The following is an 8848-nucleotide window of genomic DNA, read 5'->3' as shown; positions in this document are numbered from 1 at the left end:
GCTTAAATGAAAATTTTTAAATAATTTAGTGATAACTATAACTTTATAACCAAAATGAAAACTTATTCATGCCTCATTTTACCATTTAAAAAAAATCTTTACAATTTCTTTATTGTTTTATATCAATTTCAGTCCCCTCCTTTTTAATGTCTACGTGCTTTCCTTTTAATGTACAATTGAAATTTTTTAGGAAAAAGGCACATTATTATATGATAATACCAACTTTTTAGTAAGCATTTGTATGTATTAGACTCGTTATTCATTCATCAAAAATTAAGACAAAATTGAAGGGTAACATTGTTGCCCAAGTTTTAATTCAATCTCAAAGAATAATTAATCAAGTGTCAAAAGTATAAAGCAGAATCAAAGAGGTATTGGTCTTTAATTCTTCATCGTTTCACCTCCCCTTTCCCTTACGATTTATTCATATTGGACAAACCTATCACATTATAATCTTACCTACCACTACAAATTTCAGCAACCTTCCCATTTGCTGTTTCAAGCTTTTGAGAACTGCTAGATGTTCTATACAAGTCCCGTAGTTTGAACTCTAGAAGCCACATCACCCTAGACAATGAATGCAATTTTCCACAGGAAATCACTCCACGTTGGTGTATACAATAAACCCCGCAGCTATCTCCCACTGCTTGCTGTCTAGCCCTTGCTTAAGTCAGATAGCTCCTCAATAAGCTTTCTCTCTTCACTGCTCAACTGTTTTGGTATTTCAACCTGTACACGAACCAGCTGATCACCCCTCATGTTGCTTTTATTTAGAACCGGAACACCTTTCTTTTCCATTACGAGGGTGGTATTTGGCTGTGTCCCAGCTGGTATCTTCAGATCAACCATAACATCAACAGTTGGAACCTTGATTGTCGTTCCCAGTATGGCATCTATATATGACACTTTGCAGGTATATAGTATGTTGGTATCATCTCGTTTTAGGACAGGGTCTAGGATAACTTGAATAACAACAAAGAGATCGCCTGGAGACCCACCTCTCCTTCCAGCATTTCCTTCAGATCGGACCCTTAAACGACTACCAGAATCCACACCAGCAGGGACTTTCAAACTGATCCTCTTCATTTTCTTTACTCGCCCATCACCAGAACACGTATTGTATGGGGTAGAAATTTCCCCCGTTCCACCACAAGAAGAGCATGTCATTACCTACTGGAAGACACCTAATGGAGTCCTTGCAGATGAGATCACCTGGCCTTGTCCACCACATGTACTGATACGGGGTTGCGCGCGGACCAAGATCGAGTTGCCAAGTCACGAGAAACTCCTACGAAAACCCTAAACAATTAGATCTGAAACGAAATAGAAAATTAAAAGATTAGATTTTTGAATTTTCAGATCTGAAATAAAATCCCCAAATCAGTAAAGAATCAAATTGAGAATAGAAATAAGTGTTAGGGTTCTTGAAACCCTCAAGGAGATTGTGATTCTGCCCAATTGAACACCAAGATAGTTTTTCCCAAATTTCGACAATCTAATTTCACCCAAAAAGAGTATGGAAAAACCCTAGAAATTGGGGATTTTTGGGCTGATTCCTTAAGATAGAAAAAGGCTGAAAACACAATAAGAACAGAAAATAGATTAGACAATGATTCAGCACAAGTAGAAATAAAGAAATAAAACGAAACAGCAAGAAATAAAGAAAGTCCTAAAGATCCTTGAAATCCCGAAAGATTTCACAAATCCCTTCAAACGGCTCTAATCTCCCCTCCAAAGAATATCAATGGCAAGAAGAAGGTTGAAGATGGCTCCCACAATCAAAAAGATTGTTAAAACAACTTCTAAAGAAAACTCAAGAGAAAATCCTTGAAGAACTCAAAGAGAATTTTCACTCAAATCAAATCTGAAATTTTCAATGTAATTGTAATGTAATGTAGGGTGGCTGGCCAAGCCATATAAATAGGCCTTTCAAATGTTTTCCTAATTTAATTAGAACACTAAAACTAAAACTAAAAAAAAAACTCCTAATTATTTTAATATGGAAATTCGGCCAAGGGTCTTTTATTTGGGACTCTTGGACTGAATATAAAAATTTAAACTAAGTAAAATAAATAAATAAAAATAAAACTTTACAACTTGGGCCACTTTGACAATTTGGCCTGATTTTCAACTAAGTATGGGTGGATTTCTTGATTGGGCTGGGAATTTGCTTATTGGGCCTCCCCTTCAAGAATTTGGGCTTTTGTGACTCGTATCATTCCCCCCTTCCTCAAAAAGATTCGTCCTCGAATCTGAAAAATCAAATGAACTCGACTTTCCTCTATCGAACGGGACTAATGGCAATTGAGTCCACTGAAAAGAATAGCCATGAGATAGTAAATAGCAACGGAAACAAGCTTGTAGTCCAATCATAAGCATAACAGAACAGGTATAACGCATGTGAATGGACAGATTCAGATTACCATGCAAACAATCTAATTTACTCACCACTGCCTCGTCAAATATTTGAAACAAAGATGGACATGTTTTAAGGCATTCAGTCGTCTCACATTGTTCCCACAAACCATGAATAAATTACGAGTAATAAATCAAATGGTAAACATAATCGTCACAAGTAGGTATTTGGAAAGATTCACATGGTTCACAGAGTTGCATAATCATACCATGCATTAATCGACGGCCTATAGATTCACTCACACATGCATTATCAAAAACAAGAATCTTTTTATCAACCATCAAAACAGATAGATCATCAATAAATAAAATAGGACAGTCAAGCACGTTTCGATCTAAGTGTTCATCAACACGATCTTTATCACTATCCGAGGAGTACAAAAGTGTTTCAAAGGTTTCAAGCATCTTACCTCGATAAGCAGAAGAATAAGGGTCGATTTTACCTTTTTCATTTAAAACAAACCTTCGCTCATCGGGGGCATAGTGTAGTCGAATCTCCGTTGTTGAGTTAACCTTTGTCAAATGGAACTCAAACTTCATGTACAACCACATAAACTATTTAAGGCATGAATATAAATTGAAAACAAATTTGGAAAATTTCGTTACCTTATTCTCCAAAACAGATTTGGACAAATTCGAGGATTTTACACAAGGTAAATCAAGAGAATAACAAATCACGCTTCTTTTCGTAATGACTTTATCAACCACAATCGAAGAGTAACAATTAATCGGATCAAAATGAGGGGATCTTTTAAGAACTAAGTCACCAAAAGTTTTATCAATAATTTTCAAATCTGCACTGGACTTGGTTTCTAAAATTTCCTTACCTCGCTTACCTTCGGGATCATGTAGTGTGATTTCATCTTTGCCTAAGTTGATCGTATGAAAGCGTCTTTCATTTGAGAGGTATTGAAGTTGAAAGTTATCTTTCGATCTTTCGGGAACCTGAAAAGTAGCAACACAAGAAAAATTCATATCTTGGTTAGTGGAAACATTCCTCACTACCCTTTCCACGTCTTTTTCTTTTGTTTCTTTTTCTAATTCATTTTCTCTTCTTTCTTCAATTTCTTTTTCACCCTCAATCTCTTTTTGCTCTTTTTCATTCTCTTTTTCTTTTTCCTCACTTGTTTTAACAGAATTTTTCAGTTTGATTTGGTCCTCATGGACTTGTTCCGGAGTGAGCGGCACTAAGGTGAGTTTCTTTCCTTGATGCTTGAAAGAATACCTATTGGTACGACCATCGTGAGTGACTTTTCGATCCAGTTGCCATGGTTCTCCTAGCAACAAATGGCAGGCTTGAATAGGCATTACGTCGCACACAACTTCATCTTGATACTTATCGATAGAAAAGGCGATGCGCATTGTTGAGTGACCCTAAATTGGCCTTCGTTGCTAAGCCCTTGTAGTTGATAAGGTTGTGGATGCTTGGTAGTGGTTAAGCAAAGCTTTTCCACCATCGTCGTGCTGGCTATGTTTGAGCAACTTTCACCATCAATAATAACTCTACAAAGCTTACCTTGCACATGGCAGCGAGTATGAAAGAGATGTTCTCGTTGCTGCTCGCTCTTTGGTTTTGCCAAAGATGATTGTCCATGATCATGAAAATCATCATCCATTCTAGGGACACGTTGAGGGCTTCACCTATGGGGCTAGTTATCCCTATCTTCCTTAATTGGATCTCGATATTGATGTTTTTGATTCACTCGTACCTCATTCAAAGTAGTATTCAATGCTTGAAGTGTAGCATTTATTTGTGTGATTGCAGCAGTATGTCTGTCTAACTGTTGTTGGACTTTCATAAGTGCATCATTATTATCACCTTTAGACATCTTCAAAACCTGTAAAAAATAAACACTCAACACTCAAAAATAAAAGTTAGCAAACCTCACCATTAATCACTCAAAAAGAAAAATCAAATTCTCAATGAGGTCGAATTCAATCTTGTGAGTTCTTTATCAGAGTTTATATCAACCAATTAGAGAGTGTGAACCAAACTACCAAAGAATCCTAATTTGCACTAGGATGCCAAAAACTGATGAGACACCAAGTGATTCGTGTTGCACCGAGGAAGGATTGTGCACACGTTTAAATCCTACTAACACAAGAAACAAGAAGGTGTTAGATATTTTAAAAGGATAATAAAAAGCAAACAAATGAAAACCTACAGCTAAGAATCAATAAAAATTGTTGAAAACAGAAAACCTGAAAAACTGCGGAGTAACTTGACAACTTCGTTCGAGGTGTTCTAGATCTCAAAAAATCACAAAATTAAATCTGGAATGTCTTCAAATATTGAATTTTTTATCTGGAAAATTTGGGCACCAAATTCAACCCGCTGAATATTTTTTTAATTTTTTTATTGGATTTCGTCTTTTTTCAATTTTTTGACTTTTTCGACTTATTTTTTTGCGGGAAATATTTTTGTATATTCAATAACAGTGCCAAAAATATGTATGTAAAATTTTAGATCAATCAGAAAACGTTTATCCACTCAAATGAATTTTTTTCGAAAATTTTTCTGGGTAAAACTGCTGTTTGTAATTTAAAAAATAGAGATCAGTTTAGAAATCAACCAAGAACACCCAAAACGCCCAAAATCTGATACCAAATGATACGGGGTTGCGCGCGGACCAAGATCAAGTTGCCAAGTCACGAGAAACTCCTACGAAAACCCTAAACAATTAGATCTGAAACGAAACAGAAAATTAAAAGATTAGATTTTTGAATTTTCAGATCTGAAATAAAATCCCCAAATCAGCAAAGAATCAAATTGAGAATAGAAATAAGTGTTAGGGTTCTTGAAACCCTTAAGGAGATTGTGATTCTGCCCAATTGAACACCAAGATAGTTTTTCCCAAATTTTGACAATCTAATTTCACCCAAAAAGAGTATGGAAAAACCCTAGAAATTGGGGATTTTTGGGCTGATTCCTTAAGATAGAAAAATGCTGAAAACACAATAAGAACAGAAAATAGATTAGACAATGATTCAGCACAAGTAGAAATAAAGAAATAAAACGAAACAGCAAGAAATAAAGAAAGTCCTAAAGATCCTTGAAATCCCGAAAGATTTCACAAATCCCTTCAAACGGCTCTAATCTCCCCTCCAAAGAATATCAATGGCAAGAAGAAGGTTGAAGATGGCTCCCACAATCAAAAAGATTGTTAAAACAACTTCTAAAGAAAACTCAAGAGAAAATCCTTGAAGAACTCAAAGAGAATTTTCACTCAAATCAAATCTGAAATTTTCAATGTAATTGTAATGTAATGTAGGGTGGCTGGCCAAGCCATATAAATAGGCCTTTCAAATGTTTTCCTAATTTAATTAGAACACTAAAACTAAAACTAAAAAAAAACTCCTAATTATTTTAATATGGAAATTCGGCCAAGGGTCTTTTATTTGGGACTCTTGGACTGAATATAAAAATTTAAACTAAGTAAAATAAATAAATAAATAAATAAAAATAAAACTTTACAACTTGGGCCACTTTGACAATTTGGCTTGATTTTCAACTAAGTATGGGTGGATTTCTCGATTGGGCTGGGAATTTGCTTATTGGGCCTCGCCTTCAAGAATTTGGGCTTTTGTGACTCGTATCATGTACATTTTGAAGCTGTTGTGCTAGGTTTTGCACCTGACTCATTACATGTTCCGCAGCTTTCCAGTCGGGTTATCTCAATCTCCTTCTCAACTCCAAAAACTGCTTCCTTAAAATTCAACACGAGACTGTAATATTCGTCCTGCCCATCAACTGCTCTATTCCTTGAACTACAGCCACCCATGCCCATGCCGCCCACGCCACCCATGCCCTCGAACAGTGACTCAAACAGGTCAAAAGGATTGCTAAAATCCTTGGACAATAAACAAGCCATCAATGACACAAAATGATATGTTCAGAGGAACCAGGGAAAATAATTTTGAAATGAATAATCTTATTCAGCATTATTAGAATTAACTTACCCCCATTCCCATGCCAGCACCTTTAAGTCCAGCCTCCCCATATTTGTCATAAAGAGATCGCTTCTCATCATCAGACAACACCTAAGCAATATATAACACGTCAAAGATCATTAGATTAATATGACCATAGTTACTGATGCATTTCAATTGTATAAAAGATTCCAACTGGAAGCACAACATGGAACTTGCCTCGTACGCGTTGCTAATTTCCTTGAACTTCTGCTCCGCCCCTGGATCTCTGAAAAATAACACACCTAATTGAAGAATTCAAGGTTGCCGAATTTAAAACACCAAGTTAGCTTCTTATTCTTCCAATTTTCGGCTAAAAAGATTAATGAATAAAGAATTTTGGTTTTGTTTTATTAATATTAACATTAATTACTAATTTACTTTTATAACCTTTAAAAATATTACAAATTACACCAATTGCCATGCTATCATCATCCACTAACCATAAATAGTCTATTTACCACTTAAGGGCCTTTACTTTAATGTTCTATAGCTATTTGACACTTTTAGCTAATAAAATACAAGTTTTACGCTTTACGCGATTTAGTCCTTTTTATCGAATTAAGCATTCAAACAGTAAAATTTCTTTACGAAACTTTCACATAATAATTCTATCATGCTGTAAACTTTAATAAAATAATAAAATAATATTTTAACCTTAGATTTGTGGTCCCGAAACTACTGTTCCGATTTGACTCAAAAATGGGTTGTTACAGCATCGAATAAACATAAATTATTCACACATTTATTCTCACAACGTTTAGGATGCTTGATTTCTCTCAATGAAGAACTAGAATATCAAACTCCAGGTTCGAACACACGAGTTTGATCACTCATTCCAAAATGCAACAAGAGTTTATTTGTCTCCAATGATCCACGCATGCTAAACAAAAAGGATTTAAACACACACATATTCAAACAATCAAACCTCTTAAATCTCATTCGAATAGACTTGCACAAACATGTACAACAATTTAGAGAATTCATATTACCATCACAAATAAACAGATTAGGCATTTTACGTAACTACTTTTTATCACAAAAGATCAAATTTTGTTTGTGCCGATCTAATCTTACTTCATCAACAAACTTGCCAACGACATACTCACTAGTAGAAAAAATCTTCATGCCATTATTTAAAATGAAATCATCAATAATCAGAGAATGGCAATTAGCCAATTCAAGGTGCGGAGCTCTTTCAAAAACTAAGTCTTCAACAATCTTGTCAATAACATTCAAGTGGGATTGTTGAGACTCAATTACTATTGAACACTTACCTTCATTACCTTTAAGCATTTGTGGTCTAAGGTCATCTACGATCTTACCTTTGTTGATCAACTTGAACCGCCACATGAATCTTTATGTACCTGAGTTGAAGGATGTAACACCCCTTACCGTATCCGTCGCCAGAACAGGGTGCGAGGTATTAACAAATTATAGTATATACTATTAAATAGAACCCAAACAAAAATATGGCGTGTAATTTGATCATGAATCATTATAACATATGCCATTAACAATACAAACCAATTTCAAAGGCTTCGTACAAAATGATTAGTTTGATACTATAATTAGTATTTTAAACCTAGACAATTATGACACGTAACAAAATAACTAAGTTTGCTATACATGCCATATTTCAAAATGTTGAGTTCAAATACCAAGAGTATTGATAGTGCGGGCGGATCTTCAACGATCTCTAACTCCTGCGCTAGCTGGATGACACTATAAGACAAAAGAGAGAAAAGAAAGTAAGCTTATAGCTTAGTAAGTAAGTATATAAATAACAAATAAGGAATCTAATATGTTTACAACATAACTCAATTATATCATATTTTTTTAATTTTACTATTTACTCCAATTTGATCAAGCTGTCCCTCCTGCGTCATGATCACTAAATAAATCATAACTTGAGTTACGAAACTCAAAATTCAAATCCGTAAAATTTACCTAAATCTAGACTCATAAATCTTCTTACTAAATTTTTTTCTAGAATTTTTGATTCAGCCAATTAGTACAGTTTACTAGTTTAAATTTCCCCTGTTACACAGCTCAACTGATCTGACCTTTGTTCACTACGAATGGAATTTATCTCAGTACACAATTCATATAACCATGAAACCTATTTCATTTAAAACTAGACTCAATAAGGAATTTAGGCATATAAACTATATTTCTTATTGTGTTTTTTACAATATTTAATGATTTTTCAAAGTTGGAATAGGGGATCACATAGTCATCCTGAGCAAGTCAAACACAATTGTAAATATCTCAAAATATAGAATTCCTTTGCTTGCTTTGTTTCTTTTATATGAAAATAGACTCATTAAGCTTTAATTTCACATCTCATTCAACCTCTAATTAAATTCTTTATATTTTTGGTGATTTTTCAAAATCACGTCACTGCTACTGTCCAAAACAGTTTTAGTGCTAATTTCACTCTTTCACACATTCTTTGTACTAA

At 34.5% G+C, this 8848-nt stretch overlaps 1 pseudogene; it reads right to left on the bottom strand.

Annotated features, from left to right (window-relative positions):
- Positions 1-440: 440 nt before the first annotated feature.
- LOC107921772 (chaperone protein dnaJ A6, chloroplastic-like) lies at positions 441-7737 on the bottom strand (annotated as a pseudogene).
- Positions 7738-8848: the final 1111 nt, after the last annotated feature.

This window comes from Gossypium hirsutum, chromosome A12 (genome assembly GCF_007990345.1).
Source record: "Gossypium hirsutum isolate 1008001.06 chromosome A12, Gossypium_hirsutum_v2.1, whole genome shotgun sequence".
Lineage (NCBI taxonomy): Eukaryota > Viridiplantae > Streptophyta > Magnoliopsida > Malvales > Malvaceae > Gossypium > Gossypium hirsutum.
This window is presented reverse-complemented; position numbering and strand designations above follow the sequence as displayed.